We start from the raw sequence: 10,727 nt of genomic DNA, 5'->3' as shown, positions 1-10,727 counted from the left end.
TGTGCTTTTAGGTGTGTATTTATTTTCTTATTTGTACTCTTCTGTCACGTTAGAATTTTGTTCAAGTTGCTGGAGGGGTGGTGTGGGGGGGATGGGCTAAATGGGTGATGGGTACTAAGGAGGGCACTTGTTGCGTTGAGCACCGGGTGTTAAATGTAAGTGATGAATCACTAAATTCTACTCCTGAAACCGGTATTACACTACATGTTAACTGACTATAATTTAAAGAAAATTTTGAAAAAAAAAACGAATTTTGTTCATAGTGAGCATATATCATGTTCTAAAAACAGTAAGCTAGTTTTAAAAATTGATGCTATCAAGAGGCGCCTGGGTGGCTCAGTCGGTTAAGTGGCCGACTTCGGCTCAGGTCACGACCTCGCGGTCCGTGAGTTCGAGCCTCACGTCGGGCTCTGTGCTGACAGCTCAGAGCCTGGAGCCTGTTTCAGATTCTGTGTCTCCCTCTCTCTCTGATCCTCCCCTGTTCATGCTCTGTCTCTCCCTGTCTCAAAAATAAATAAAACGTTTAAAAAAAAAATTGATGCTATCAAAAAAGAATTAAGAAAAAAAAGACCCTAAATGCAGCTCCTTTCAGCACAGCAATGCATATGTTAGCAGATATGGCAACAGTGATCATGTCAAGGAAAACTTCTCCCCTAAAATACCGTCAGTCCTAAAGAAAAATGTAAAAAAAAGCTCAGCGACTACAGGAGATGTTGAGAGGTATTTAGTACACTAGAAATAAAGTGGTTAGTATAAGGTCAGATGACTGCCTACCCAATAATGTGGCTTCAAAGAGTTCACATTGTATCTATGTATCTTTTTAAAACATTCTACCACCAAAATATTACATTTATACTCAAAAGTGGCATTCATTATTCAGAAACTTAAATCTCTTGAATTTACAAAATATATTTGCATTCCTGTGAAATATACAAAAATGATGCATCACAAGGCTAGGAAAACCATCATTGTAAAGCACTATCGACTTCCATGAAGGAAACATTCGGAGTCACAGGCCAAAACATAGCATCAGGGCAAGGCCAAGTCTATTGCACACTATTGCCAGAAGCATATTTCTGGCAAAGAAACAGAATTGGTAATTGAACTATCAAATGTATTTCAAGAGGGTATTATGTTCCAAAAGAGTGCAATGGATTTAGAAATAGATTTAGTCTTCCCTTCCATGACCTGAAGCATTTCTGAACACAAGCAGCTATTAGGCAAGATCTCCATAATATTGAGAGCAACAAATGTGGTCTTTATATATATATTTTTTTAAGTCTTTATTCTAATCCTAGTATAGGTAACACAGTGTTATATTGGTTTCAGGAGTACCATGTACTGACTCAATACTTCCATATGACACCTGGCGCTCATCACAAGTGCACTCCTTAATCCCCGTCACCTATTTCACCCATCCCCCCACCTACCTCCCCTCTGGTAACCATCAGTTTGTTCTCTATAGTTAGGAGCCTGTTTCTTTGTTTGCCTCTCTCTCTTTCCCCCTTCGTTCATTTGCTTTGTTTCTGAAGTTCCACATGTGAGTGAAATAATATGGTATTTTGTCTTTCTCGGACGGACTTATTTTGCTTAGCATAATACTGTCTAGTTCCATCCACGTCATTGCAAATGGCAAGATTTCATCCTTTTGTGTGGCGATTCCATTGTGTATGTACCACATCTTCTTTATCCATTCATCGGTCAGTGGATACTTGGGCTGTTTCCATAATTTGGATATTGTAGATAATGCTGCTATAAACATCCGGGTGCATTTTTGTATTTTGGGGGTAAACACACAGTAGTGCAATTGCTGAATTGTAGGGCAGTTCTATTTTTAACTTTTTGAGGAATTTCCATACTGTTTTCCAGAGTGGCTGCACCAGTTTGCAACAGCGCGAGAGAGTTTCCCTTTCTCCACATCCTTTTCAACACCTGTTGTTTCTTGTGTTGCTGATTTTCGTCATTCTGACAGGTGTGAAGTTGTATCTCATTGTTTTGATTTGCATTTCCCTGATGATCAGTGATACTGAGCATCTTTTCATGTGTCTGTTGGCCATCTGGATGTCTTCTCTGGGGGAATGTCTGTTCATGTCCTGTGCCCATTTTTTAAATTGGATTATTTGTGTTTCGGGTGTTGAGTTTATAAGTTCTAGTATTGGATACTAACCCTTTATCATATATGTCATTTGCAAATATCTTTTCTCATTCCATAGGTTGCCTTTTTGTTTTGTTGTTTCCTTTGCTGTGAGGAAGCTTTTTATTTTGATGAATTCTCAATCATTTAGTTTTGCTTTTGTTTCTCTTGCCCTGGGAGACGTATCTAGAAAGAAGTTGCTATGGTCAGAGTAAAAAAAGTTACTGCCTGTGTTCTCTCCCAGGATTTTTATGGTTTCAGGTCTCACATTTAGGTCTTTAATCCATTTTGAACTTGTTTTAGTGTATGGTGTAAGAAAGTGGTCTAGTTTCATTCTTTTGCATGTTGCGGTCCAGTTTTTCCAACACCTTTGTTGAAGAGACTGTTGTTTCTGCCATTGGATATTCTTTCCTGCTTTGGTGAAGATTAATTGACCATACAGTTGTGGGTTCATTTCTGGTTTTCTATTCTGTTCTATTTATTTATTTATTTATTTATTTATTTATTTATTTATTTATTAAATGTTTATTTTTGAGAGAGAGAGAGGGAGAAACAGATTACGAGGGGGGGAGAGAGAGAGAGAGAGAGTGCACACGAGTGAGCATGATACACAGAATTGGAAGCAGGATCCAGGCTCTGAGCTGCCAGCACAGAGCCCAATGAGGGGCTCAAACCCATGAACCGTGAGATCATGACCTGAGCTGAAGTCGGACGCTCATCCAGCTGAGCCACCCAGGCGCCCCCTCTTCTGTTTTATTTATGGATCTACGTGTCTATTTTTGTGCCTTATCAAAATACCAGTAGCATTTTTCAGAGCTAGAACAAACAATCCTAAAATTTGCATAGAACCCCCGCAAAAGACCCCAAAGAGCCAAAGCAACCCTGAAAAATAAAAGCTAAGGTGGAGGCATCACACTTCCAGACGTCAAGCTATATCGCAAAGCTATAGTGATCAAAACCAGTATGGTACTAGCACAAAAATAGACACATAGAGCAATAGAACAGAATGGGCTTTATATTTCTTAAAATTTTTCACATATAGTTATTTAAGGTTTAGTTTTTTCATGTAATGAAACTGCCAAAAGGCATCCTCTAAATAAAATGTTGTCTTAAATAAGCCTCCTTAACACTGTATATACATTGAGTCAAATTACATATTCTACTGCAATTTGAGAAATTTTAGACACTGCTGTCTAAAATTCTATTCCAGTTCTAGCAGTGTTACACTGTTTGGTTTGGACAAATGTCTTTATTTCTAGAAGATTTTGTCAGCCCAATAAACAGACAGAGAGCCGGGGCGCCTGGGTGGCTCAGTTGGTTAAGTGACCGACTTCAGCTCGGGTCATGATCTCATGGTTGATGAGTTGGAGCCCCGTGTTCAGCTCTGTGTTGACAGCTCAGAGCCTGGAGCCTGCTTTAGATTCTGTGTCTCCCTCTTTCTCTGCCCCTCCCCCACTCACACTCTGTCTCTGTCTCTCTCTCTCTCAAAAATAAATAAACATTAAAAAAAATTTTTTTTAAATAGAGACAGAGAGGGAAGAGAACATTGCCTTATGCCACAGGGGGGCAGTAAGGGTTGGTTAATGAGATAATATTGATAAACTATTTTTGGGAAAAGGAAAAAAAATGCTATGGGTGCACTTATTCCATATTGATAACTAAAGGGAAAAAATGAAAGCATGTGTAAACTTTAATATTTTTGGTGTTTCACATTCATAGACAAATTCTACCTTGTTGCTTTGCCAAGGAAAGTAAACAAATAAAAACCAAAACACCTTCAGCTTTAGAAACCCAAGTTCCCAAGGTCAGAGAAATCCTAACAGAGGACAAGCTTACCACATTGTTCCAATGTTGTTCAGCCTTATCTATTCGTTAATCACTAACTTCTGGATCTCATTTTTGTAAGGAATGTGCATAAGCCAATTTCATTTAAAAACGGAAATGCAGAACCACATATTTTGGAAAAGGGATTGAAAATAGAAAACTCACTTAGATTAGTCAAACAGCTCTCTAAATTCTATTTAGCAAAACAAAGATTATCATGGGCTGCTAGTCTTTATTAGTTGCAAAATCTCTAAAGTCAGTGCAAGGTTCTAGGACCAACTGTAGAGCCTCATAGAAACCTGCATATTTCCCCGAGGGACCAATTCATTTATAGTTTACAGCCCTAACTCTTAGTCTAATGCAATTTGGAATATCTACAACAATAACGGCTTATCCTTTAGAATTTCTTTTTCAGTTTTGGCAGATTTACTAACTAAGCTCCCAGGAGCAGTACAGTGGGAGCAGTGATTCTGAAACAGAGTACAGAGTCAACCCCAGGCCCTCCACTCCTGACTCCTCACTCAGGGGTGAATGAGAATCTCCAGGGTATGTCAATGGAAAAGCATTCAATATTATAATTGGGGTGCCTGGGTGGCTCAGTCGGTTAAGCATCCAGCTCTTGGTTTTGGCTTAGGTCATGATCTCTCGGTTTGTGAGTTCAAGCCCCATGTCAGGCTCTCTGCTGTCAGTGCAGAGTCTGCTTGGGATTCTCTCTCACTTCCTCTCTCTCTGGTCCACCCCCACTTGTCCTCTCTCTCTCTCAAAATAGATAAATAAACTTTAAAAAATTATAATTGTATATTTTTGCAGAAACACTGATTTTTGTAACAAGACACAGAAGGTAAAACTCAGGAAAAATTAGGTGTATAGGTCAAAAAAGCTTGAGAAGCATGTATAAATACTGAAAACTACTGTGAAGGAAAGAGAGTTAAAAAGAACTGGTCATTTAGCTTGGAGTTTCAGAAAATTTTCTTGGTAAAAGAGGTGACAGAGTGATGGGGAGGATCATGCAGTACGGAGTGTTCTAGTTTCCTCCCCCATCCCATACTTGTCGAGTTCATGAGCAAGCTGTGAATTTGGAAGGCTTAGTCTGTGCCTTGATTACTGTGATAAAAGGCTGAGTTCAGTTGAAATCTTTGGTACTGCATTTCAGAAATGAAACAGATAAAACTAACCCTTGCCAAATGTCAATTCCAAAAGGTTAAAGTATTTGACTGGGTCTAAGGTGGTTGGGAAAATAAACAGTGGAAGATGTGGTAGAGAGAGAGAGAGAGAGAGAGAGAGAGAGAGAGAATGCATGGACACAATTGGGAAGAAAAGAAGAGAGAAAATTAAGAAAAATTTATTTGACTTTTAGGTTTACAAAGAAACACAGGATCACTAACAATAAACCATCATCAAATTGAACATATAGTACCTAAAATGCTATTTACTGCAGTGCACAGGGACTAAACATTAATTTTTTTTAATGTTCATTTATTTTTGAGAGACAGAGACAGAGACAGAGTATGAGCAGGGGAGGGGCAGAGAGAGAAGGGGACACAGAAACCAAAGCAGGCTCCAGGCTCTGAGCTGTCAGCACAGAGCCCCACTGGAGGCTTGAACTCATGAACTGTGAGATCATGACCTGAGCCGAAGTCGAACACTTAACTGACTGAACCACCCAGGCACCCCTGGATTAAACATTTTTTTTAAACATTTGTTTGTTTGTTTGTTTAAAAATTTTTTAATGTTTTTATTTATTTTTGAGACAGAGAGAGAGAGAGCATGAGCAGGGGAGGGGCAGAGAGAGAGGGAGACCCAGAATCTGAAGCAGGGTCCAGGCTCTGAGCTGTCAGCACAGAGCCCTACACGGGGCTTGAACTCACAGACTGTGAGATCATGACCTGAGCTAAAGTCAGATGCTTAACCGACTGAGCCACCCATTTATTTATTTATTTATTTATTTATTTATTTATTTATTTAAAAAGCTTGTGCATGTGAGTGCAAGCGGGGGAGGGGCAGAGAGGGAGGGAGAGAGAGAATATCAAGCAGGTTCCACACTCACTGCAGAGCCTGACGTGGGGCTCAATCCCATGACCTTAAGATTATGACCTGAACCAAAATCAAGAGTCAGAGGCTTAACTGACTGAGCCACCCAGCCACCCCAGGGATTAAACATTTTAAGATAATGAGTCTATTACTGCCAGAAACTAGAATCACAAATAATACTCAAAAGCATATATCATTTGGAGGCAAATAGCATAGCAAACATGCACATATTTTCATATGTTTACCATTCCTTGCACAACAATTACACTGAACTACTAGAGAAATGCATTCCCTGGAGAATAAACAGGGACATTCTACCTGTGTCCCATGGAAGAAGACTTATTTTAAGAAACAAGCAGAGTCAAAAAAGAAAAAAAAAAGATATAAGCAGAGTCAATTCTGGAGCGTAATACTCATATTGTTTGTGTTTCCCATAATTTTTCTTCTCAGGTTGTTTTGGTACAGTTAGGTCTCAGTGTGGTACAGTGTGGTATAGTTGTGTCATGATGTAATGGGGTTTGTCTGGGCTGACTTATTTGGGTTAAAATATCCAACGTAATCCTCTATTTGCTATCCCTCCTAAAATGCTTTGTTAAAAGTCATCAGTAGGTGGGCAAAATTGCTTAATGTGGGAAAAACTCTAATTGAGAAAAATTATCTGAAAGACTTTATAGAGTTCTTTTTGAGATCTACAAGTTTGTATTTTAAAGCTCTTCTGGAATGTGGGCTAATTTCCACAAAACTTCTAAGGAGAGCTTCTTTTGAACCTGTTTTAACAAACAGATAAAAATAATTTTTAATTTGTTCATCATTCATATGCAAATAAATGTTGCCATAGAATTTCAAGAATGCTTGAAAGGACTTTCTGAAGACTGTTAATGGTTCCTCTTGGATTTTTTTCATTAATAATTTACTTAGCAAACACTTTCTTCAGAAGAAGTACAAACGTTGTGATCTTGCCTTACTAGAACTATCTCAACTTCTTACAGTACTAGGTTTTTTTAGTGAGATATTACTAAATCCTCATCATTACTTTTATTCACCACACAACAATGGTAGTTGTGTCATGTGTATACAGCTTGGTCCAGACAGCAGTTCCTTATGGTTTGATTTTAGCTATTTCTAGAACACTCATTTCAACATTAAACAAGATTCTGGAAAATTTTGTGGGTTTTTTGTTGATTTAGCTAATGAATATTAACTCTGTCTTTTTCCACATAAACAATGTGTTGGGAGATGGTATAGCCAAAGGTAAGAATACAAAACCTTAGCTGGAAGTGATAATGAGAATAAACTAGAGCTGACTAAGATTGGAAGGTGAACCAGAACGGTCCAGAAAAGTCCAGGCCAGAGCAGCTACCCCAGAAACCTGAGTGGGAGAATTAATGTCATAGGCCACTAAACTGTGGGGTTGATTATATGCAACATGATCATAGCACTGGCCAACAAGTACACTTATTTATATAAGCTATGATTGTTCCATTATTAACTTAAAGAAGGTAATAATAATAATGGGGGGAAATGGAGAAAGACAAAAATTAGCATAAAGGAGAAGAGGAGTGGGAAAGACCTTGGTGAAGATCCAAGCAAATATTAGCCAAAGTTCACTTGGAGACTGAATCACATGCTAGAACAAGAGATGAATTGGGAGGAAACTTTCCAGAGTCTCACATCTTCATTCTATAGAGGAAGCTATGGATCTCAGGGAGGCGGAGTTACAATCTCACACTATGAGGGAAGCAGGTAGTTTGTCTTTCCCCATCCATCAACTCTGCCATGGAAATCCTACTCATCCTTCAAAACTCAACTCAAAAGCCACCCACTCTGTTATCCCTTCCTTGTTTTCTTAACCAAAAATGGGCTCTTTCACCTCTGAATTTCTATAGATTCCTGAACTCTGTCTAAATTTAAAAGAATAACAGTTTTGTGTGCTTTTCTTTTGTTTGGCCTGGGTTACTATCCCTTCCCTGTCCTGGGCTACTTCTCAGTGAAGGCCTATTGGAGCTTGAGGAGACAGAGCTTTACCCGGGACACCATGGATATATGTGCAGGCTGGAAGGATATTATATATAGAGTGTTCTCACACTGAAGGGAAAACGACAGAGGGGAAAAAAAAAAGAATGAAATGTTCCCTAGCCTCATCCCTTTTCCCTTCTTTTCAATAAATGACCTTCAGAAATTCTACGTGTTTTATTTCTCCCTGTTCCTATGAATCCAGGCACTAGCTTATTTAATGTTTCTCCATAGAACATTCCATGAGCTCCATGCTATTATTCAAAAAGAGAAGCAAGCAAGCAAGCAAGCAAGAAAAATTTGTTCTAGGGACCTGTGGTAGCCAGAAGCCAGATGGCTTCAGCTTTCCTCTCCTTTCTCCTTTGGACAGTTAGTCAGATAGTAACAGGTACGACTGAAACCTGGTAATGTGATATTGCTAGGTGTCACAGAGCCAGACAAAGAACTCAGATGAATAGGACCTAACTGATCATTTAAAGGTCAGAAAGATTGGATTAATAACTTTTGCTACTGTTACGATGCCCAAAGAGAACTCCTTATGAAATTATGTTAAAAGAGATGGTTTATACCTAAAGAAGGAATTAACAGCTTGGAAAAAGAGATGTTTTCTCCTGTCACTGAGCTCTTGTGAGTTAGGAACCCTGAGGAGTGAGTCACTGAATACATCCCAACCAATAACATGTTAATCTGTCTTTTCTTCTCCCAGGAAATCAGATGTGTGAGACTTGAAATAAAAAATAAAGTCCACCAGCCATCAAATATGTGGGGAAACTAGTGGCGGGAAGTAGCGAGAGACCAAGAAAAAATCAAGCAAATAAGCAGATCCAATTCCAAGAAACAGGGAGAGAGTGTTTGAGTTGCTACAAAGTCCTAGAGAGCAGCATGGATGGTTAAATTATCACCTTCTTGAGATCAGAAGTGGTGTTTTATTTGCTGGTGCATCCCCCGTCACACTCAGCAGCAGGGTAGGTGCTCAATAAGTTTGTATCATTAAAAACATACTTGGGGCGCCTGGGTGGCTCAGTCGGTTGAGCGTCCAACTTCGGCTCAGGTCATGATCTCACGGTTTGTGGGTTCGAGCCCCACATCAGGCTCTATGCTGATGGCTCGGGGCCTGTAGCCTGCTTCGGATTCTGTGTCTCTCTCTCTGCTCCTCCCCCGCTCACACTCTGTCGCCCTCTCAAAAATGAATAAAGATTTAAAAAAAAATTAAAAAAAAATAAAAACATACTTCAGGCATACTTGGTATAGAACAGACAAGCCTATGCCTGTGTTCTCTCTCATATTAAGCATTTCTGAGTCTCTGCCAATCTTTCCTCTTCTTTGCACCTCACTAAATTGGTGGCAGGAGAGCAGATGCCCTCAGTCTTTTGTACTGTCTGTTTTAATCCTGGGTCTCACAGTAATTTCTTTGTTTTTTCTTTCTGTCTTTCTTTTTTTAATGTTTCTTTATTTATTTTTGAGAAAGAGAGACTGCAAGTGAGAGACGGGCAGAGAGAGAGGGACAGAGAGGATCGTAAGCAGGTTCCGTGCTGCGTGCATAGAGCCCAACGTGGAGCTCAAACTCACGAACTGCCAAGATCATGACCTGAGCTGAAATCAAGAGTCGGATGCTTAACCGACTGAGCCACCAAGGCAGCCCTTTTTCTTTCTTTCTTTCTTTCTTTCTTTCTTTCTTTCTTTCTTTCTTTCTTTCTTTCCTGGTGAGTGAAAAACTGATGTATTTTCTGATAAACAATGTGTGCCTCCATTGCCTGTAAAGATAACAAATCAAAAGGCTTCCAGAGCCCTGACATTTCATGCCTAGAGACTATTATTGGTTGGAATTTGATCCTAGCATTTAATGACTCCATTCCCAATATTTGGGGCATGGAGCACTGGGGGAGTACCCCTCTGACAAAAGTACCTGTACTCCCTGTTCCCTGATAATTCTCTGCTTGTGTTTCACACTAACAGAGCCAGACAGTTCTGTCTAGAGATTCCATTAGTTTTTTTTTTTTTTTAGTAAGGTTTTCTTGACCATAAAAGCAATCTATTTTTGTTGTTGTTGTTAAAAGTGATGGTAGAGAACTGAATGGAGTAAAAAGGAATAGTTTCAACCCTTTGCCATCTTATCATTAATCCATTCACCTGAGGTCACAACTGATATATCTTGACGTTAAGAGATTCAGACATCCAAAACCAGACAAAGATCCCACTAAAAAGGAGAACTATAGACCAATTTCCCTGATGAACATGGATGTGAAAATCCTCAACACGATATTAGCCAACTGGTTCCAATAATACATTAAAAATATTATTCACCACGACCAAGTGGGATTTATACCTGATGCAGGGCTGGTTCAATATCCGCAAAACAATTAACGTGATTCATCACATCAATAAAAGAAAGGACAAGAACCTCATGATCCTCTCAATAGATGCAGAGAAAGCATTTGACAAAATGCAGCATCCTTTCTTGTTAAAAAACCCTCAAGAAAGTAGGGATAAAAGGAGTATAACTTGAGATCATAAAAACCATATATGAAAGACCCAATGCCAATATCATCCTCAATGGGGAAAAACTGAGACCTTTCCCCTTAAGGTCAGGAAAAAGTGAGGGATGTCCACCCTCAACACTGTTATTTAACATAGTATTGTAAGTCTTAGCCTCAGCAATCAGACAATACAAAGAAATAAAAGGCATCCGAAATAGCCAGGAGGAGGTCAAACTTTCACTCTTCGC

The sequence above is a fragment of the Prionailurus viverrinus genome, chromosome B1 (genome assembly GCF_022837055.1).
Source record: "Prionailurus viverrinus isolate Anna chromosome B1, UM_Priviv_1.0, whole genome shotgun sequence".
In the NCBI taxonomy this organism is placed as follows: Eukaryota; Metazoa; Chordata; class Mammalia; order Carnivora; family Felidae; genus Prionailurus; species Prionailurus viverrinus.
The sequence above is the reverse complement of the archived record's forward strand: the minus strand, read 5'-3'. Positions refer to the sequence as shown.